The sequence below is a fragment of the Chiloscyllium punctatum genome, chromosome 33 (assembly GCF_047496795.1).
Source record: "Chiloscyllium punctatum isolate Juve2018m chromosome 33, sChiPun1.3, whole genome shotgun sequence".
In the NCBI taxonomy this organism is placed as follows: domain Eukaryota; kingdom Metazoa; phylum Chordata; class Chondrichthyes; order Orectolobiformes; family Hemiscylliidae; genus Chiloscyllium; species Chiloscyllium punctatum.
Genome location: NC_092771.1, coordinates 70,827,386 through 70,851,629, shown reverse-complemented (window position 1 = coordinate 70,851,629; position 24,244 = coordinate 70,827,386).

Below are 24,244 nucleotides of genomic sequence, written 5' to 3'. Positions count from 1 at the left end.
TCTTCATGAGCTTATGAGGCTAGTTCCTGATGTGTTTGATCAGTTTGATAAACCTTCTCGATCACTTCATCCTTACCTGTCGGAATTCAAAACTTATCAATAAAAGAAAGTGTTAGACCAAATGATGCAGGAGTGGAAGTCGGCCATCGAGTCAGCTCCAACATTTAATGGCTGACCTGATAATCTTCAAGTCCATTCTCCTGCCTTACCTCGACAAAGCTTCGTCGTCTTTCTGATCATCTGTCTGGCACAGTTTGAAAATACCGAACAACTCAGCCTTCAACAGCGGTTTCAGGAAAGAGTTCCACAGATTCACGGTCCCCTGAGCAAAGAAATTACTCTTCATTTCCGAATTAAATAGGCAATATCTAATTCTGAGATTATGTCCTCTGGAGCTCTCCTCACACCAGACGGAAACCACATGTCCGTATCTACCCTGTCAAAATCCAATGAATATTTAATGTTTATAAATGTTATTAAGTGATTGTAGAGCTCTCTCTCCTCCCCGCCTCCCCGCCTCCGTTGTTTCAAGGAGATAAATCCCAGCCTAACCAATCTTTCCAAGAAGCTCCATTTTATCCAATGTTGGCAACATGTTCGTAAATATCTGCTGTCCCCTGCAGCATCCTTGCATATTAATAAGGTAGGTAGAGTCATTTCTGAGAGGCAACAATTGAAATTTCAGGCAAAGACGGGAATTGGAACTTGAAATCAGATAAGGATAGGAATCGGATTGGTCCACACAAGGACTAAATACCGGAATGAGAACTCTGACAAATGAGAATCTAATCATATCCCATTGACTTTCAGTGGCTTTACTGTAACCTAACCCTCGTGTAATCGTCTGCGGTGCTAGTATTTAGGAATAACGAACTGAGACTGGCTATATAATCACTTTGACAACAGGAACTTGTGCGTCGGTAGATATTTTTGTTTACAAACTCAACTCTTGCCTCTGTGAAGCGTGCATGGTTTGCAAGCCACAACTGAGATTCGGAACAGAACTCTCTCCATTTGCCTAGATGGGTGTGGCTTCGATTACACTTAAAGAACCCTCCACGACAATGCAGTCACTTGATTCTACCCTCTTCAAAACCTGAATATTCATTCCCATTACTGTGAAAGCACAATTGCAGCAGAGTGCACCAACTACAACTTGCACTGGAGAAAGTCATCCTGGCATTTTTGACAGGCCGTTCAAGGTTCAACATCTGTAAGGATGATGCATTAAAACGCCACCATTTGCAAATTACCACCAAGGCACATAGCACCCTGACTTGGAGTGGTATCAGTGATAAACTCATTGAGTTATGAAGCGGTCGTGATGGGCGAAGTTGTATACTACACCCCCCATCTGTTATCTTACTATTTTAAAAAATGTTGATTCATGCAGTGACCAGACCTGTGCTCAGTCCTTTTGCTGTTCCCTAAATTGCAAATGATCTACTATCCTGCGCAGCCTGTGGTCGTCAAAAGTAAATGTCCAAAAACCCTCTGAATCAACTGATTACCCTCAAGATTAGAGTGGTGCTGGAGAAGCACAGCCGGTCCAGCAGCATCTGAGGAGCAGGAAAAATCGACATTTCAGGCAAAAGCACTTCATCACGAATGAGACTGGGAGCCTATGAGGTGTTGAGATAAATGAGAAGGGGTGGGGCTGTGGAGAAGGTAGCTGAGAGTACAGTATATGGATGGAGGAGGGGTGAAGGTGATATGTCACAGAAGAAGGTGGAGCGAATGGATGGGGATGAAGATATATAGGTGGGACCTATAAATATCAGGAGGACGGTGTTGAACTGGAAGTTTGGAACTGAGGCAAAATGGGAGGAATGGGATTGAGAAAACTGATGAAGTGCACATTGATAACATTAGGTTGAATGATCCCAAGGCAGAGGATAAGGGTTTCTTCATCCAGGCATCGGGTGGTGAGGCACTGGCGATGCAGGAAGCCCAGGACCTGCATTTCCTCGAGAGAGAGTGGGAGTTGAAATATTTGGCCAAGAAGCAGTGGGGTTGATTCTTGCGGGTACCTTGGAGATGTTCTCTGAAGTACTCTGTGAGAAGACATCCGGTCTCCCCAATTTAAAAGAGACCACATCTGGAGCATCGGACGCAATAAATGGCATGTGTGGACGAGCAGGTGAATCTTTGATGGATGTGGAAGGCTCCACTGGCGCCTTGGACGAGGTGAGGGGGAAAGATATGGGTGCAGGTTTTGCAATTCCTGCTGTGGCAGGGGAAGGTGCCAGGGGGAAGTGTGGATCATTGGAGGTCGTGGACTTGACTAGGTCGTTGCCGGGGAATGGTCTTTGGGGAAAGTGGATAGGCATGGGGAGGGTCATATATACCTGGTGAAGGGATTCGTTTAGATGTGGCGAATCTGTCGGCTGATGATGTGATTTATGCGGAGGTTGGTGGGATGGAAGGTGAGGACCGGGGTTTATGTCCTTTTTGTGGTTGGAGATGTGGTTTTCGTGGGCGGAGGTGCAGGGCATAGATCAGATGTATTGGAGGGCATTTCAGCCCCATTGGAGGGGAAGTTCTGGTCTTCATAGAAGAAGGGGATCTAGAGTGTTCTGTGTTGGAAATGGTCATTTGGGAAGAGATGGGATGGAATTGGGAATACAGGGTAGCATTTCTGCATGAGGTGGGGTGGGTGGAGGTGCAATCCAGATAGCTGTGGAAATCAATGAGTTAGTAAAAAATATGACAGTAACACTGAACTCCTGGTATATTTTTCCCTCCCCCGGATCCACTTTGAAATAAGACGGTTCCATTCACAAATATCGAGACAACTCCACGCCCTCCAACAACCCACCCTCCTATCCCAGCACCTTCCTTTGCCACTGCAGGAATTTCAAAATCTGCGCCCACACCCCCAAATCTGTCCAATGCCCTAAAGGAGCCTGCCACATCCAACAAAGTTTCAACTGCACTGCCACACATTTCGTTTGTTGCATCCATATCTCCCGATGTGGTCACTGCTACATTAGGGCTACAGGACATCTTCTCGGAGAGTGCTTCAGATAACATCTCCAGGACACCCGCAACAATAAAACGCAATACCCCGTGATCGAACACTTCCACTCTCCCCATTCTACCGAGAGCATGAATGTCCTGCCAGTCCTTCACCACCTGATGCCTGGTGGAAGAACGCCTCATCTTCCGCCTCGGGACCTATAGCCCCATGGCATCAATGTGGATTTCACCAGTTTCCTCATTACCCCCCACCACCTTACTCTATTTCCAATCTTCCAGCTTGGTACCGTCTTACACACCTGTCTTACCTGACTATCCTCTTTTCCCACCTAACCGCTCCACCCTCTTCTCTGATCTATCATCTTTGTCCCCACCTCCATCCACCTATTGAACACTTAACTAAATTCTCCCCAGCGCCACCCCTGCCCGTTTATCTGTCAACCCTCGTGGATCCCAGCCTTATGTCTGATGAATGACTTTTGCCCAAAGCGTGAATATTTCCTGCAGCTCGGATGCTGCCTGATCTGCTGTGCTTCCTCAACCCTACTCTAATCTTGACTCTGATCTCCAGCATCTGCAGTAAGCACTTCCGCCCATATGATTCCCCTGTCCATTGATCTTCAGCTCCAAGATCTCTTTGTCCATCTACACCATACAGAATACTTATTGTTATTGTTTCTTCTCCACAAATTCATTAACACTCATTGGTCTGGATTCAATTCAATTCGCCATTTTACCTTTCCACCTGATTGATGCATCCCTGCAGTCCCTGGCTTACTTTGTAACTGTCAAATACACGAACAATTGTTGTATTATCAGCAAACGTCTAAGTCATTGCTCCTACAACTAAGGCTAATTCATTGATCTATAACAGAAACCAGTGGAACACCACTGGAAACAGGCATCCAAATATGTTTCTATTGTTGGATGGTATTAACAGATGCAATAAAATCAGAATCGATGCCCTGCTGTCATTTGTAAACTTCCTGGTGATTCTGCCAGTTGGTCTCCTGAGTGATCACTTCTCACATATGGGAGTGGTGAATGACTTGTGTACCTTATGACTTTGCAAGTGAGTTTACACCTCAGCAGCTAATTGAATCCCATCTTGCAGTCATCCTATGGACCTGACTTCTTGGCGACATGGGTTTCCTTGTTTCTATTTAGTTTGGATAATCAGTTGAATTCAAGTCCACGCAGACACAATTCCCATTTTCCCCGTCGTCCATGTATTTTTATTCTTCATTATTCTCCCACAGAAAGTGGCTATCGTTACTCTGAAGAGCATTTGTTGTTCATTCGTAATTCCCCTTGAACTGAGTCAGAGAACACTTATTGGTGAACCGCACTGTTGTGGATCTGGAGTCACGTGTTGGCAGGGCTCGCTACAGTCAGCAGATTTCCCTTTCAAAGGGACATGAATGAATGAGTTTTAAGTTAATTAAAGTTATCGTCTCTGTTCCTGAGATTGGGTTCATTTTCCATATTTTATTCATGCATTTATATAACAGCAGCTGCCATGTCCCAGTCTCCAAAGAGTACTAGCACAATATATCGCCACTGCTGCATTTCTCCGTTCAAAGAATGACATTGTCAATTCAGATTGTACAAAATGGAGAGAGAATAGGACCCGTTTCTGTGTTGGAATGGAAGCAATGTACGCTGGATTGGAGTGTTAACTGGAGCAAGAGACTGATGTGGGGACAATGTAAGCAAACACAGCTCTTACTCTCAAAATAACCAAACACTACTTGTTAAGTAAAATTTCATAGGCTGCTTTCAAGTCATCGACCTGTTACTTAAGGTTCCAGTACGCTTCCTCTGAGCCAATCTTCAGTGCGGGTTCATGGTGCTGCAGAATCTTAATAATATAGTAAATGGAGACAAATGTGCCCTTCCACCCCGCCTTTGACCAGGAGCACTTCCAGCCTCAGCATTTCACGCGCTTCTATCCCGTCATACAAGGACTGCGCCTTTACCAATCACGTTACTGGTGCCACAGAATAGCTCCACATGCTCATTTCCACCGCCACTTCCGATTTGGTATTCATGGCTGCGCCAGAAGGTTTGACTGATACCAGTTCTAGGAACTGGGATTATGTGACTGACTGCAGCAATGGGTACTTCCTTGTGTGGGGAAGTTGGTGAAGCCATTGTTATTGAAACCATTGTTATTGAAACACAGTGCAACAACCCGCACTCTCCCCTGAACATTCATTTTTTTCTGGAAATCTACAAAACTCATTCTTCAACATGTAGTACTCTATCGAACCACCACAGCGTTTGGGGATATCGAATTTAAAGATTCAGACAATTCTGAATCCCTTCATGTCTGCTATCACTCGCCTCATATTCCTGTTGTGAATCTGCTACTTTTCCTAACATATCCTCTATCACTGTAATTATTGCTGGTTTTAAACGGATGTCTCTGCATGACTCAGTGATGGTTTTAATGTTAAAATATTCTGCATTGTTGGCACAGTAACCTCTTTCGAATCCGAGTCACTGCAGGTAACATTCCCCCATTTTACACCTTCTGACACATGCTGAAGAAACACACAAAGTAATTAGTTGACTTTATGTGAAAACATTCTCTGAGATTATGACTTTTTCCATCAATCCCGTCTATCTCATTTTTCTGAGAGTCATATATCAGGATTCAGACTTACTCATTCTCGGAGAATTCTCTCCCTCCCACAATCATTTACCTCCTTTAAGTTCTCCCTCCCATTTCCCTTTCAATCACTTTCACATTGCCCCCTGTTCAGTCTGTGCTGCTGCGATCACTGTTGCTGGGTGACCATGACCAAGTTTCATCATCAGGACCTTCAAACTAGTTGATCCATTTCAATACCTTGGTTGTGATATCAATCCTCATGTAGCAGGTTTTAACTGACATGGACCAGCGATTATTTAAAAATCAGGCTCAGAGAAAGGACACAGGGCAGCATTGATGAAAACAACAGTTATTCAAAAAAACATCAGTTTCTTTGGATTTCCACATCATTTATTTCACGCGTTCATTCGGCTCCAGCGAGACTATTGTGTGTAGTTATGCAATTCAGGTTATACCAGGGATGTGATAGCACTGGAAACGATGCAGAGGAAATTTTCCAGGCTGTTGTCTGGGCTGAACAAGGGAAATTGGTCAAACTGGAGTTGTTTTACTTCGAGTAGAAGAGATTGAGAGAGGTTATGATTCAGATATACAAAATACTGAGGGATGTGGATAGTGTACACTGAAATAAATGTTCATTTGATTCAGATTTCGATCATGGAGGGCTCTCGATTTAAGGTCAGAGGCGGAAAGATTAGAGTGAATGCGTGGAAAAATGTTTTCAACCAGTGTGTCTTGAAATCTGGAACTCAGTGTAAGCAAGCAACTGAGAGGTAGAAATCCACATAACTTCCTGATGTATTCAGATGAAAATTTGTGATGCCAAGACATATAAGGCTATGGGTCAACTGGTTTAAAAAGGAGTTAGGATAGTAAAGCGCTTGGTATTGAGCACTACAGATATTCTGTTCCTAAGTGTGGGTTATTAATACATGTCCTTCCATTCTCGAAGTGGCATGTCACAGGTGCTGTCTGAATAAGCGTGGGGAAGTATTACAGATTCCGGGGAGACACAGTGAACGAGCAAGTGCAAAGACGTGACTTCGGCAAGCTGTACCTAATATCCGTGTTGGAATGAAAATCATTAGATAGTTTTGCTTCGTACTTAGAGCAGGAACGTCAGGAAGATATACATTCTACTGCACTTTCCACACGAGCTCATCCCACTGAATAACACCCATTACCTACACTATGCATGAAATTTCTCTCTATACAACCTGGTCTAAACCTCCTTGACCCCCAGCACTTCCCCATATGGCACCATACCACGAAATCCCTGAAGGTGTAATGCTGCTAATTTACGATGTCTCTTCTCACTGTGTAAGGTTCCAGTGACTTGTCTGACCATTACACTATTTAGTAACCTACATTTCCAGCTCACAAAGTGATATCGTCTAGATTGGGGAAACAAAAAACAGAGCGGGTGATAAACGTGAGTAAACCTACGTTCTGTCTGCAAGCAAAAAAAGACACTGAGCTTCCAAGTTCCTGTCACTGCAACATCCCACTGCGTTCCCATGTTTCATTTCAGTTTGGTATGCTGTAGAGCTCCTGCAGAGCACAGCACGTCATTTCCGACTGAGTGACCGTGTAACCTTCATACCCAACATCCTGTCCAATTTTTTTAGACCCTGTGCAACGTCTTCAACGTTCCTGCCCCACCTACACATGCCATTAGTTCCAAAGGCGGATCGTTTTGCTCGAAAATCTCTCCGCAGATTGGACAAACTGGAGTTGTTTTTCTTAGAGCAGAAGAGATTGAGGAGGGCATGATTAATATGTACAAAATACTGAGGGATATGGATAGCGGCGACTGAAATACATGTTTAACTTTGATGGAGATTTCGATCACGGGGGCCATCGATTTAAGGTCAAAGCTAGAAAGAATACAGTGAATGCGTGGAAAAAACGTTTTCAAACAGTGGGTGACTGAAATCTGCAAGGATCGGAGAGGCATACAAGGCTATGAGTCAATGATTTGAAAAGGAGTTAGGATAGTTAAGTGATTTTTATTGAGCAATACAGATCCTCCGTTCCAAGTGCGGATTATTAATATCTGTCCATCCATTATCCACGGGACATGTCACAGGAAGAACTGTGCTGTCTGAATCTGCGTGGGGGATTACTACTGCTCCCGGGGAGACAGACTGACAGTGAGAGTGCAAACGCATGACTTCTGTAAGTTGTACCTCGTGTCGGTGTTGGAATGAAAATCATAAGATACTTTTGCTCCGTAGTGAGATGTTTACTTATAGCAGGAAGCTCAGGAAGATATACATTTTACTGCCCTTTCCCAACTAGCCCATACCACTGAATACCAGCTCTATGCAGGACCATTTCTCTCTATGCATCCTCGTCCAATCCTCCTTGAGCCCCACTTCTTCCCCATATGGTACCATTCCAAGAAATCTCAGAAGGTGTAATGCTGCTCGTTTACGATATCTCTCCTCACTGTGTAAGGTTCCAGTGAATTATCTGCCTCTCACTCAATTCAGCAAACTTCATTTCCTGCTCACAATATCACCTCAATGAAGACTTGAGAGAGAAATACAGAGTTGATAACAAATTTGAGTAAACCTACGTTGTGTCTGCAAGCAAAAAGGGACTCTGTGCTTCCAGATTCCTGTCACTGCAACATCCCACAGTGTTCCCATGACTTCATTTCAGTTTCTGGTCTGCTGCAGAACTCCCACATAGCACAGCGCAAGTTGGAAGATCGGCATGTTGTTTTCTACTGACAGACCGTGCAACCTTCAGGATCCAAAATCAAGTTCAATCATTTTAGAGTCTGTTCACCTTCTATCACGTTGCTACCCAAGCTACACGTACCATCAGTTCCAAATGTAGATCGCTTTGCTCGAAGATCTCTCTCCTAGATGCACTAGATATGCTGATTTTGTTCAGATATTTTTGCTTTTTTTTGAGAACCTGTTCTGTTCTGATCGCCAGACTTCAGGAAGCGTGTGTTTTCACGAGACGGTGTTCAGAGGAGATTTACCAAGGTGCTGCCAGGGCTCGACTATTCCCACTGTGAAGATAGGCGGAAGTGAGGGCTGCAGGTGCTGGAGCCCAGAGTCGAGAGTGGTGCTGGAAAAGCACAGTAGGTCAGGCCGCGTCTGAAGAGCAGAAGAATCATTGTTTCCGTCACAAACCACCGCCAAACCATTACAACCTGATGCGTGGAGGAGGAACGTCTCATATTCCATCTTGGAAACATGCAACCACACGGGATAAATGTGTACTTGAACAGCTTCCTCATTTCACTTCCTTTCACATTATACCAGTCGCAAGCCTCCAACTAGGCACTGCTCTCTTGAACCGTCGATCAAACACCCCTCTAAAGTGTCACTTTCTCCCTCACCTTCATCCACCTGTCCCTTTCCTAGATACTTTACCACCAACAGAACTCCCCTGCCTCTTATATCTCAACCCGACCTACAAGCCCCATTCTTGATGAAGGGCTCAGCCCAGAACTTCGATTCTTCTGCTCCACGGATGCTGCCTGACATGCTGTGGTTTTAACGCACTGCACTGTTGCCACTGCAAAGATAGATGAGCTCGGCTTAGGCTCTTTATCTGACAGTGGGGAAAGCTGAGACAGGAACTAATTAACGTGCACAGAAAGGAGATAGATATATGTCATAGGAAGAAACTTCTTATGGGAAGGGTTAGTAACCAGGGATGTAGCAAGAGAGAGGCTATTCAGAGAAGCTTTACAAGAATGCTTTTATCTTGAGAGTGTTGTTTGTCTCGAACTCCCTGTTTGAACGTGTGGTAAAGCTAAGGGTCATCAGAACATTTCCGGCGTATTTAGCCGAACACTTGAGGAGCTAGCCCTTAATGACGAGGTACTGGAAAGTGGGACAAGGATAAGATGATTTTCGATGAAAGACTTGAAACCGTATCTTTGAGTGCAGCAAAATGGAGGCTAGCGCACTTCTGTGGCGAAATGAAAGATGTTTTAGACTTCCACTGCGTTGTTAAGAATATGATTCAAACTATATTTGTTTGAGTCCCACCAGATTCGGAATTTAGAACATAGAACAATACAGCACAGAATAGGCCCTTCGCCCCTCGATGTTGCGCTGACGTGTGAACTATTCTCACTGCGTCTCCCTACATTATCTCAAAATCATTCATGTGCTTATCAATTTATTTCATATTTCAACTGAATCAATGATTGTTCTACTGATTCATCGTCAATTCCAGTCGTCTGGAGTTCTCGTTCCTGCTACTGATCAGGGAACATTCCTCACCATCTTGGGGGTGAGCTTTGAGGGAATCGTATCGTTTGAAACATGATCAGACCAGAGTCGGCTGCTCATTCACAAAACCCACTGCAAAAGCCCACTGTCTCTAAACACATTCCCCACCCACAGTTGCACAGGTTTTTCGGTTTATTCAGTGTCTTTTACCCTTTCGGCAACAGCTTGATGTAGATGGGTTGGGAAAAGATATTGATGTGTTTCATCCGCCATAATGATATCAAATGACGAGGCAGCACCGGCGGGTGAAATTGCCTTCTCTTGTTCCTCTCCATGTCTGTGCTGTTTCTGACAGAGGAAATTAAACAATAACATGATGAGGACACTGTGATTGTACACCACTTAATATCAAGGACCTCTCCTTTATCCCACTGCTCTCACAGCTTGAATACACAACTCCTGTTTCAGCTTTGATCAGACAGTGGAGGATTCTCCCAGGCGTCTGTCAGACTGCATGCTCCTTCACACAGGTTTCCAACTGGGCGTGTGGAGCAAACGACCGTGTGGATATTGGCGATTCAGAGACAGATTTTCCCTTTTCTGGGCTCGAGCTCCGGCCACGTTAATAAACATGAATTTAAACGATTCTGTATCTTATTATGAATTCTTATCATTTTGCAATTTAAACTAAAATTCAATTTACTCTTGTTTAACTTTCTTATATCTTTAGTATTCAGGAAAACTGTGCAACATGTCCTCGGATAGAGGAATGGTGAAGATTGATGATGAGTGTAGTATGTTTCATGTTGTTTGTATGAACTTTCAGAAGGAAGTTAGTGAAGTGTCTTTGATTCAAATTCTGTATCGAATTGAAGCCAACCGAATGAAAAGCCCTGTGACAGCGATAATGTAAAATTGTCTGTAAACAGGACAATGATCCATGGAAACGCAGCTTTCAATCAGGTCTAATTTGCACAACATTTTTTCTATGTCCCTTTCCTGAGCCTGGTGCTCCAATAGTTACAGGTCAGTTCCTCCTCCTCTGCCTTAACTTTAATTTCAGGATTATAACAAAAATAGAACAGGTTGGTCGAAGGTCCCAGAGGTACGAATAGCGCAAGTTACAGGTTGGCGCTCTGCTGCTCACGTGGAGCAATTCCTCATCACTTAACAGCGTGTGAAATGCTGCAGCTGTAAGTTCAATCATTATCTGAAGCTGTTTTTCCTGATGTTGAACAGGGAACATTGGTGCACCAGACGGAAGTGAATTTGAAAAATAACGTCGAATAAAGCAGCATTTATTGTAAACCTCCAGTTTCTGATTGTGGGATTATTCTGCATTTGGTAAATGTGTCAATTATCAGCCGGAAAGCTGTCCATATTCCCCATGCGATTATCCATCTGTGGATCGAGAAACAGAGATAATGTTTGAGCATGATGACATTTTTTCAAATTTTTGACCATCCACAGTATACCATTCTCGGAAAGGCTGTTAAACTCGTTTCATATTATCCCATTTCTTGCAACTCGCACAGTTCATTAAACTGTTCGAAAGGAATGATATTTATCACTTTGGGTAAATTGAATGTTGTCAGTGAATCTGGTAATGTCATGACAAATGGTTTTGCTGATGTGCGGAACAAAGTGTTCAAACAGGAATAAGGATGTGTCTTGTCTCTGGATTTTTCAGACGGAGATCAGTGAGTATTAAATGGACTCAGTCCAGACCAAGGTAACAACATAACATTTGGTTGAAACAACTAACAGCTTTGTTACATTGATAAAAAAAACAAATTCGAATTCGCCTAATCTTTTTAAACTATGCCCCAATCAAGTTTGAATATGATATTTTTACAATGTTAAAATCAGTGAAACGATCCAACGTTTTGTGCAACAAATATTAGACATGTTGAACAGTTACCCAGAGTGTCAAAAAACAGCAAACAGAGCAGCTAAATGTCCAAAAGATGTCGGATGCTAGTATGATCTCCGAGAGGTGACTATCGGAGAAAGAGATTGCTTTTAAAAAAGCATCGACAGTCACCTGGAGAGAAAATCTACAGAGGAACATACAAAGAGAAGATTCGACAACTGGCTGCTTTTTAATTTTGAATATTTTTGTAAATATTAATGTGGTTGGGGTAGGGGAAGGCTTATCAGACCAGTATTGTAGAGCAGAATGTTAAAGGCAGTTTTAGAGAAAGGAGTAGTAAGTAGTTGTAAATTAATTATTCTGTCTAAAATGTAAAAAAGTAATAAGGTTGTTTTTTGTAATTTTAAATACTATTTATATTTCTGAAGTTCTTTGCCTCTTGAATTTTAACAGAATACAGCACGGGGTGAATCCCTTCTGTGTTGCTTGTTTACTCTAGCAGAGTAGTTTACCCTGGTACGTAACACCAGTTACTCTGGTTGCTGTGTTGTTTCGCTCATTTGTGCATTATGCCTCATTAACTATTTTGAGGTTGTCCTCTCGACGCAAAGGTTCTACGCTTTTGCACCATTGTACAAAAGGTGCAGTGTGTCAAAGCAACAGGGCTCGCGACAATAACATCCGACACTGATCCAATCTATCTATCCTGGTATTGATCCATGGAAGCATCACTGCGCACTCTCCTCGAGATTGCAATTCCCTTAAAGATAATGTAACATCCCCGCATTCAAGGGGATTTCATTCCATCGCCTTCAATTCCTCACTGAATCCGGTTCAACAAGTTTTGTCTCTTAGTCATTTATTTGTTTGTGTAAAAATCATGTGAGCAAAGCGTCACAGTTGGAGAGTGCTGGTCCTATAAAACAGAGGTCAGATGATACTCTGTGCACTGTACTCTGCTGTTCATCATTTCACGAACAGCAGGTAGAAGCATCTATGCTCTGCAAAATTTTCACGCCTGCTTTAAGAAGCAAGATAAACAGTTCCTTGTTCCGACTTTTGTTGTCACACAGACCAAGATTGTAAATGATGGAAATATGCACTGGTCGAGACTGTCTGCTCTCCCAAATCCCTTTTCTCCCTAGGAGGTGGTAAGATGCTGGTCTGAATCGCTTTCTTCTGTTCCCTGCCACTCTGGGATGATGTGAGCTGTGAACACCCTTCTCTGAGCTGGGGGTAACGTGGTAAAGTTTATAAACATGAGGTGCAATGTGCCTGAGCGAAAGGGATCGCTGCAGTAACTTTCCTTGCTGATTCAGATGGCAGAGCCCTCGCTGTGAATTCGTGAACAACACAGACACTGATTCCCGATTACTGGTAGAGATTTTCTCTTTCCCAGCATTTCTGCACTTTTCTATCTGTCTCAGATGGAATTATTTGGACAAGGTTCGCAATAGAATATGAATTCCTGTGCATGCAAGATCTCCCTTTTGTACAGCTTTCCAGAATTTCCATAACTCCCAACCCCACTAGGCCCCTCCTTCGCTGCAGAAGCCCGTGTGTGATAGGGAGCTGAAGAGCGCATTCACCTTGCTCTCCCACAACACTGATTGCCATTAGAAGATGAGTTCGTCCAGCTGCCAGCGGGGGGAGGGCTACCGCAGCCTCCTGAGAAACGGGAGTCAGAATGGCAATAAGTTTTTGTTCAAATTCAGTGTTGACTTCACTCCGAAACAAAAGAAAAAGCCTTTTTTAATCGAAGAGACTCAACTGATTTATAGATCACGCTTAAGATGCGGTTCTGGCTCGTTGATCTTGGGTGTGATATTGCCTCGGGTGGGTGATGTAAGTGCGAGAAGTTACACTTGAGCCCAGGAGTATTGCACCCGGTCCCATTTTTGACTCAGAAAGTATGATTTCGATGAGATCGAGGTCAGATAAAGATACTGAATCGTCAATACACACACCAGCTGCTTCTTGTAGGTGGTTACTAGACTGAGAAATGGATTTACTAACTTCAAATGGTGCTGATGCTGTTAATGTGGATGGATCTTGCTGAGCGCACGTCATTTACGGAGTAACCTGAATGCCTCATTTTTCTCTCACGCTGTGATCTACATTTCTTTGATTACTATGATCTGTCTTCAGCAATTGCAAAGGTTTTCACTGCACTCAGGTAAATGTGACAATCAATCAATCAAAGATAATCAATCAATCGAATGACACAGACATTTCCTTCTTGTTTGGATCCAGCATAGCGAAGGTGGGCTGTATGGCCTCACTTTGCACTATTTCGTGATTCTGAGTGAAATCAAAGTTAAAGCAACAGAATGTGGGAAGTTACATACAGGTTATATTGACACAGCCGGGACACATATGCGCCACAGTGTATCACACAATAATAGTGAAGACCTTCTTGAAATCATCCTCTGATGCACATGCCACATGCCAGATTAAAAGCTGAAGACCGCGGGAAACTGCTGTAGTCAGCGCTAACAGAGCGACCCAGCGGGAGCGTCCTGGGCTCATAACCCAGAAATTAATGGATTGAAAACATCCTCTGCTCGTTGACAATTCCATGTTTCAGTGTGTGTAATGCCCGGCCAGTGTTCCTCCATAATATAGCCCCATTCAACGTATTACATTTGGTTTCAATTTCCACTTCCTTTCTCTCAATGTATCTGAAATGAATATCACGTACTGATACACCCGCCAACTTTACACAGGTGAGGAAACACACTTGTGAATGTCTGGAAGCTCTTTTCCTGTTCTCCATCTGTCTTCTCTGATTTGATTCGCAAAATCACTTGCCAGAGCTGGGAATACACTGGTGTAGGTAAGATATATCAGTTGCAGAGTGCTCTATGCATGACGCCCTGCATTTTTCCCCCAAGCTGTTTCACATGGCAGTGTCCTCCCTGTGAAATGAAAAGCCATGAATGGCAATTGGACCATCTTGTTGGAGACAGCATTACGACACAGACACAGTTCCGCATTATTAGGACATACATCACCGATTAAGAATAACCACAGAGATGCACAAGTGACACAGAGTCTCAGTGGACTCTATGGGCTGAACGGCTTCTGCCGGCGCGTGGGTGATGCCACATATTGATACTGTCCCTCTTCCTGTCCCTGGGACAGAGTGGCTGAGGGTGAAACAATATCTTATCTTTAACCCTCCTTCCGCGTTAGATTATCTGCAGCCCGCAGCTCAGTGCTGTGGGAATGGCTCTCAGTGAATGAGGGTTTTCCTCAGATTGTCTTCATCTTGGACAGTTGGGGCTCAGATGCTAACTGCTGCCCGATTGCAGCAAAGAACAGATGTCCGTATTAGCAAAACTTCTCTGCAGGATTGCTGTGTGAAGATGGATTCTGAACACCAAACAGTTTGGACAAAAATGCCTTCACATGAATTTACCTGAGGGAAAGATTATCCGGAGTACATTTCTGTATTTCCCACTATCACTACATCTTTGTCGCTCTCTAATATAAATGATATTGAGAGGAAGTTCCCAATCAAACTTGCTGATTTCCAGCACTTGAGGGACCTGGTTGTGCCGATAAGAGAGAGCTTTAGAGCGTATTCGCGCTTGCCTCCCCTCACATTACCTGCAGGTGGATGGAAATAGATGAATAATCTGCCGATTGGCACAGCTTAGTCCAAACGGAAGGGATAAACAGCACCGTCCCGCGAACAAGGGGAGGGAATGAGAAGGTGATATTCTTGAAATGCTTTGCTGCTTCGAAATCCTAGAGCAAAGTGGGATGTAGTTGGATCAAAGTGACTCTCAGCTGGTTTAGTGTTGGAAATGTTAGAGTGTTTGGGGGTATGATCTTCGCTTCGTAGCTTGTGTTAATACTGGCATGTGAGAATTCGTACTTCAAGTCGTCTTCGAGCCTTCGTTGTTTGATCTCACTTTTTCCCGGTTGCCCTATCAACTGTTATATTTTAAAAAAGGGAAAATTATGAATTTGCACCCCTTCAAATAACTTTGTGTTTTGGGCTCAGAAGTGTCATTGTTTGGGCATGACACAGTACCATATGGGGTGAAAGCTAAACAAATGTTTCAGGATGTTCACACACACAATCCCACTCTGAATAAATCCACCATCTGGATGTTCGCACAGTTCTGAAGGTTGACCTTTAAGAAATGGGAACGTGAAATGATTGTAAACAGCGCTGAACAGGTTTATGGTAATGGTGTGGTGTATGAGGAATAGCAACAATAAAGGTCATTTGGAGAGTAGGGACAGTTCTCCTTGGAGAGCAGAAGGCCAAAAACTGGCCTTGTTAAACCTTTCCAAGACATGATTGGATTAGACAGAGGAAATAAGGAAGGGAAAATGCTTCCCACGCCTAAAAGGATCGAAAACGATTCGGTAGAGTTTAAAAGTCGTTAGTAAAAGAAGAAAAATGTACATGAGGAGTGGTTAGTGTCTGTAAACCACTGCCTGACATTGACAAACATACAGTTGCAATCGAGTTATTTAAAAACTAATTCGATGTTTATGTTGAAAGTTAAAGTGTGCAGAGTTTCAGGGAGAAGGAAAGAGAATTATACCAACAGAGAAGCACATTTATCTCTGTGGAGAGCCAGCACAGCTCAGGTGCTTTTTGACACATTTGTGATTCTCAGTGGAATCACAATTCGACCAACAGAATGTAAGGAGTTAGATTTCGGTGATATTGGCAAAGCCAGGGCACATCTACACAACAGAATATTACCCAGCATGTACATGTCACAGGGAGAATGGCGCTATCTGAAAATCCTGCAGGGTGTCCTGGGGATCAGGCACTGTGCACTTCACTATTCAGATTATACCAGAGTGAGAGCCAGAGACGGCAAATTTATTAATTGTACGTTTTGTCAGGGCGGGAGTTACGAACAATGATTGAAAGTGGAAATACTGGTGAATTGTTCACATTTGATGTGTTTACGGGAAGCAGGGAGCTGAGGAAGACACATGGTAAAGCTACTGAGATCTGACTACTGGAGCAGCAAATGCGTTGGACAGCACAGAGGAGGTCTTTGAAGTCTTGAATTCTGGAAGATGGGCCTAGCGTGTTTTCACACGGCCACACTGTTACAAAAGGTAATGTATCCTTGTCTCTTGGCCTTGAGTTGTAGCAAGGGAAGTACCTTCGTTACACTGCAGGAAATTCCATTTTCCAAGGAGAGGGCAGTCAGCATTTAACAAAGGAAATGTTGTGAATCCTTTCACATAAATTGTTGCAGTCCATCTTAGTGACTTGTTTTGTTTCCTTCCTACGTGGCCTGTCATTGTGCCTGCACTGAAGGGGTTTTGCTTCTTCTGCGTGGCTTTTACAGTCTGAGTGACATAATGAAGCTGTACTTCCCCATCATCTAATGTGATTTTCCACTTCAATTCAGCATACCCTAACTTCGTTATCTGATACCATTACCCTTGCTTCTGTTTTATGCGCTCGTCTTAGATCCAACCTGTCCTCCTCCAAAATAAATACTAAACTCAGCCACACTGTTATCACTGCAAACCAGTGACACCTTCATTCTGAGGCCAATCATTACTGCTGACTCATTTCACATTTTCAGCTACCGTGCTCTCTGGTTGCTTCTAGAAATCACTATGCTAATAAATTGATGTAATATCCACCAATATGAAATAAAAACATAAAGATTCAGGAAATGTTATCATCCACAAACAAACTACAATAAGAAATATAATGCAAGCACATTGCAAAATCTTAGTCTGAAAATCTTGCTGCAATTGTTTTGCTTTTAATGAACACACACATTGAGTTCAATGCAGAACCGATTCCCAACTCGGAGAAGGGAATCCTTGGCTTTGAACATGCTTTGAGAATGTTCACTAGATTCAACACAGTAATGGGAGGGCTGTCCTCTGGGAGCATATGAGTAAAATCATTCAATGTCGAAAGGGGTTTCCAAACATCAGTGTTGAACGGAATGTCTCCATTCACAAATTAAACGTTGGGTAGGGTTTAATACAGGGACACACGAACAAACCAGACAAGAACACAGAAAGATGATAAACAATAGATATGATAATTAATTTTTGGCAAGTTTTGAGTTTAGATCCACAGTGGTCTTTGGCAACGGATATTTCATGTCCACAAACAGTCTGCACAGAAAACGACTGCAGCCCCACTGTGATGTGATTGAATCTCAGTTACCTTTAGAAAAAGCTGAGACTCACTCAGATCAAGGGGATTTAGGGATGCTGGCCTTACAAACCTTTTCCCAAATTCCTTGGAAGTTCAAAGGAGGTTTTCATGTCGAGGATATACGTGATCTGGTTAGATAATAATGATCGTTGTAATCCTTGTCCTCACTCTCCAAAAAAAAAGTAGACATTAGAAATGGCACAGCCACAATTTCCTGTATGGCAAGGCATGAGGACACTCAGGGTTGAGGTTTACTGAGGCAAAAAAATCATTAGAAATGACACAAACCGGTTTTATGAGGATGACAGAAGGAGGGATTTTATTCACATGATTTTGAAAATGCTGTCCCGGAAACATACAAGTTTGGCAAGTAAACGAAAGATATCTTTCACATAACACAAGGGTTTGAAGTGACTAAATCAGTGGTATTCCGTCTTTCGAGTAAATCAATAAATAGAGTCTCAGGTTCAAAACTGAATGCAATATTGGAACGGTCCCTTGTGATCAATCTACTTCCTTTTTGGTTATTGCAATAACTTTTGCGGGTTTACAGCAAATTAAGTAACATGAAACGGGCTCAACATGTTTTGTTTTCTCTGAATTTAACACAGTGCGCATGGGATACGCCATCCATTTGTTGAAAATATATTTTCGGTTCTCTGTCCACGCATGTTGTCACGTTTTAAAAATTTGAGTCATTTTCCAGAAAACGTCGTTTCTCAATTCAAAAAACTGGTACTTTCCAATCAGCTTGGCTTTGCTCAACGCCTTCCGTCCTGAAATTTCAACACAATGACAAATTGAAGCAGCTCCATGTGAGTCAAATTTAAAACCTCCACTCAACACAGCCTACTACATTGGCACAGAGATACCATCCACTGATTACCTGCTGCAAAGGATCCACGCATTAATGCTTACAGCCACATTCCTGGTTGTATTAAAACGGATGGGAAAACGAGTATCTCTGCTTCCACGGCTGGTACCCGGAATTATTTTAACGCCTTTACCAGTGGTTCCAACGGTCTATGAGGAAATGGATGAGCTGCTCATTGCTAAGATGAGTTAATTATTTAATAATATAATTGCAATATTGTTACGTCCACTAACCCCTGGACTTATTTTATTTTGATTTTAATCCGTAGAAATATTATAATTTAAATTTTGAACAGACCAAATGACTGATCTCGACAGTGCCTGCGGAATCAATTATAAAATGTCATAACACTCTGAGTTCTTCCATGTCAGTCCGCTGTTTGGGAAGTGTTCCCGTTGTGGGAAATTCACTCCCCTGTGTATCTGCTGATGCTCCCAGAATGCCCTGTGGTATACAAACATTTTCCCTCTGCCATTTGCTCACTATGTTGTTGTGATCATACAGTGACTTGGTGTCACCCGGCCCAGGAAAAGAACACAGGCCAAGGTTGAGCCAAACAAACTTTATTGTAAAGTGTCTCTCCTGTCGTTTTTTGCGTTGATTCAATTCAATTTTCAGTCAGTCTTATTTAAGATTTTGAAATTGCTCGCTCTGTACATAAGTGTGATAGGTCAAAAAGATCTGTCCAGAAGAGAGCGAGTGCTCGTTCTGCCAATGAGCACTGTGGACTGTCCTCGAGTCGGGAAAACAATTCTTCAGAGACAGTGTTCCGTCGCCCCCGTCACGAGACTTTTCATTCCATCAGCTCCAATTCTTGATAGAATTCAATTCAACAGATCTTAGTACTGAGTCATTTCTTTATTTCTGTTCAGACCATGTGAGCAGAATGCCACACTGGAAATGCGCTTGCCCCATCGAGCAGAGGTGAGGCCATTCTTTTTGAACTGGACTGTGCTATTTATCATTTCACCAACAGCAGGGAGAAGAATCCCCTTCTATGCACAATTTACTCAACTCAGTTAAACATATGGCCAGATGTGCAAAACATGTGCGACGGTGTGTCTGAGAGGTTAAAGTGACTGATTACTGACTTATTGGCCTCTGCAGGCGTGGGATCTAGTCGCATTCTCGTCGCTTATGGAGTTTATCGCCATCGACGCTGCAGTCAAGTCTCCATTAATTAGTCAAATCTGTCGCTTAAACGGTATTGAAATGCACACTGCCTTCGGATAATGAAAAGAAACACGGTTTTCCTTTCGAAGACAAGGCATTGTGAGCTTTTATCGAATGAATGAGATCCAGTAAATGCAAATAACGAGAGATTGCAAGCTCATGTTTATCCAATGGTTTGTTAATGAGTATTTTGTCAGATGAAACCTGAAGCAGAGTGGGGAGAAGTGATTCATCTTAGTGACAAAAGCACAGACAGACAGCAGAAAATAATATAGATATGTCGAAAGGGGCAGAGGAAGGGTTCAGGGACACCAGGTACTGGCACCAATGCACAGCAGAGAACTTGCTAATGTAGGTACTGTGCATGGGCATGGACACAGTTCCACATTGGTCTCTCCCTTTCTCATTGCTTCTGCCAGTGATGAATGCTGAACACGAGACGCAGATAAAGACAAGAAGTGGGAAGCAAGCTCCCTCTCTTTATGAACAATTGGAGCAGACATCAAGTTAACTGCAGGGACTGACCAAAACTGTCGATCAATAACCGCTGTCTAATGTAGAACAAACACTTGAAATCATTTGAATTTCGTTTATTCTCTTGTCATTAATAGGTAGTTAGTTCTAACAACGGTGTTCCCAACAGAAGACAATGCCTCATTTCACGTTGGATAACAACATTATCAAACTTTTCTCAAATTGAGATCTATTGTGATCATTTTACTCATTTAACAAATTCAATTTAATGAATACAAACCTTATTCCCTCACAGGAAATAAAACTGCTGATTTCCTCAAATACATTCTCCTTGCTAAATAGCAGTTACACAGCATGAATCATATGATGTAATATTTTTTGAAAATTCGCCAATTAGCACGATTACCTTATGTCGCATTGAGTGCAATAGGCACTTGCTAAACAATGCATTGGAAAGAAAGCCTTTCACAAAGTATACTTGGGTGGTGATTAAAAATAAGGTAAGGTTCTCATGTTGCAGAAAATACACCTGTATTTGGATACAACTTTAATAGTGCAACCATTCTGTGGCCCCCAGCGATGCAATCAGTGTGCACGCGGTACTTCTATGATCGTATAGAGGCGCATGAGATGCCGAGGCTTCAGCTCAAATAGCACCTTGAGCAGCTTCTATTGACATGGAGCAGCAGGGAGCATTGGGGCATCAGGCTTGGAGCTCCATCCTCACATGGAGCAGTTTCTATTCACATGGCGCAGCTGGTTGCTTTGGGGCACCAGACGGTGAGCTCCAAACACACCTGAAGAGGCTTCTATTGACATGGAGCAGGAAACATTGGGACGTCAGGCTGGGAGCTCCAAATTCACCTGGATCAACTTCTATTGACATTGAGCAGCAGGGAGCATTGGGACATCAACCTGGTATCACCAAATGTACCTGGAGCAGCTTCAATTGACATGGATCAGGGAGCATTGGGACATCAGGATAGGAGCTCAAAACTCAACTGGAGCAGCCTTGGTTGACGTGGAACTGGGAACATTGGGACATCAGGCTGGGATCTCCAACTTTACCTCGTGCACCTCGAACTCATGCAGCTGATGGTTATTTTATGAAATCAAAACCATTCATACATTCTTACACATACATATAAAGTTGCAACTGAAAAGCGTCTCAGAAGTAAGATTCAGATAACCATTGATTTATGTCTGGATTAATGGGCTATCCTTATCTGCTGCGAAATTGATATTGTAGCCAGCATTTCCCAGCAACTGTGCAAGCAGGAGAGGGATTACAGAACCCTTTCCCTGGGAACGTGCTTCTGTTACTTTGCAGGTGCATGTGCGAAAAAGAATGAAAGCCTCCAGCAAGGTCACATGGCGGACTGGGCTAAACAGGTGCTTCGAGGTTTTTGAATCTCGGTTATGTGAATTCGAATGCCTGTGCTGCCATTACAGTGGATCAACTATAATGCTACAGCATGTTGAAATGTGTGTCAAAGTTAAAAAGTTGTGTTTGCTTCTCAAAGACTTGGCAGTGGTGGGTGCGAATATAGACTCAGGCAAAGGAGACAGTGCCTGTGCTGACGTAACAATGTTCGTCTCTCAAACGAAAAATCGCGGGCTCAAGCAGCTCGACCGCAGCTGTTACGTTTCAGAAAATTTGAGTTTTCACTGGAGCCGAAAGCAGACTGTTATAACATCGCTGTTGTGAAACAAAGTCCTGCAGTGACTCAACTTGTCGTTATTTAGTGTTTTGCCGAATGGGAAAATGTTTGCAATGTTGTGTGTTCCATCATTTCCATCATTTCTGTCCTGGAGACAGAAGGGAAAGATAATCTAATCGAGACTGTGATTGACGAAATTCACTTTTTATGGCCCATTATTATTATGTTCTTTCTTTCTCTCTTTTCAGCACATTCTGGGAAGTGTTGGTGCACTCAGGCTTCAGTGTGCTTCAACGAGTCGTTTTGACTTGGCAGGCTATTAAATCGCAAGGTGCAGGTTCCAGTCACGACAGGGGCGGGGGTTCAACTCCCACCACTGCCATTTCTGCCGATCAACTCTCACGCTGCAGCATGTTAAAATGCTGCGTCGATCACCTCTGAATTGATGTTCAAAATGAAAATGGGTTTGCTTCCCGAGGAATTAACTGTGGTGTGGGAAGTTCCGAATTTCTCAAAGTGTCTGTGCTGTCCTGATGGTGTTGGCCTCCCGCACGGAAAATCGCAAGCAGCTCTACTGTTGCATTCTGTTTCAGGCAAGTTGAGTTTTTACTGGAACCGAATGAAGACTGTTACTTCATCGCTGTTGTGAAACAAAGTCCTGCAGTGACTCGACTCATCATTATTTGGTTTTCTGGGGAATGGGAAAATTGTTCCAATGAATTTCGATGTCATATGTTATTGAATTTCTCCCATTTCCTTCATTTCCGTCCTGGAGACATCGGAAGTGAAAGGGAATCTAATCGAGATTGTGATTGGTGAAATTCACTTTTTATGGTCCATTCTTACTATGTTCTTTCTTTCTTCCTTTTCAGCATTGTCTGAGAAGTGGTGGTGCACTAAGGCTCGAGTATGTTTGAAAGAGGAGTTTGGAATTGCCCTTTTGTTAGTTGTGAGATTATTTTATGGCTCATGCCCCCGGAATCTCTCACATTTTGAATTCATGCATCTCTGTGTCTGAAAATGCATTAGGTATGCCAGTTTTGTTTGTGTTCCGTGTTAAATGCTTTCTGTTTTGGGATTCGCTCAATACATTACGAGTTAACACGGTTTCTGAGGTAACTTCCAGCTGCAAAAATCCTCAACTGAGGTTCTGGGAAAATTTCACGGAGTATCGTCAGTTGGAGTAAAAATAAGGAAGTCGTTCGTTTCTGCAGTGTTTCACAATACTACCTTTCCCGTGAGCAGTCGAACATACTAAATGATTGTGCCACAGAGTGCGACGGCAAGCTTCACTAAAAAGTAATCCTTTAAAGCCAGTGTAAGCAACACAACGTTATTGGGGTACACCGCGTGGAAACAGATACTTTGGGGTATCTCGTTCATGCTCACTACATAGCCAAAATTAAACAAGTCCCACTCCCCAGAATTTGGCAACAATCCCTCTAAACCCAACCTATCCAGAAACTCAACCGATTACCTTTGCAATTTTCTGAGCCTCCTCCACTTCCTCTGGTAGCTCATTCCATACACGCACAACCTTCTGTGTGGGAAATGTGCCTCAGGTCATTTTTCAATTTCAGCCCACTCACCTTAAACCTATGCTCTCGAGGTTTCAACTCGCCCCTACTTGGGTAAAACACGTAAATACTCAGTTTACAACCCTTCCATAAGATCATGTCACAGCCGTTACGCTGCAGGGAAAGTTGCCCCAGCATATTCCACCTCACCCTACGGTCCAAACATTGACGACATCCTTGTCTCTATTTTGTCATCAATTTCACCTGTCTTTTGTTTATGTTTTCAAGATGTCAATTACGATGGAGAACAACGAGCTGTTGGAAACAGAAAGGTGAAACGTAGAATGGCTTCAACTTTCAGTGCTGGACACCACTGAGCCGCAACTGGGGCGACTGTGACTTGTTTCTGTAGTGTAGTGGTCATCACATTCGCCTAACACGCGACAGAACCCCAGTTTGAAGCTAGGCCGAATCTGCATTGTTATTCCACTGCAGCCATTTTCATGGACAAAAACAGAGCTTTCTCGATTGCTTTCCCCTCTGCAAACCTGCCTTCAAATTTGCTTGAAGAAAAAATGCTCTCGTAGTGAAATGTAATACAATTCCATTTATTGAATGTGCAAAGCATTGTAAAGATTTTCTTCAACCTGGTTCTGATCATATGCCATTCTGTTTGAGAGTGCAGTTACCGCGTTCTGATCC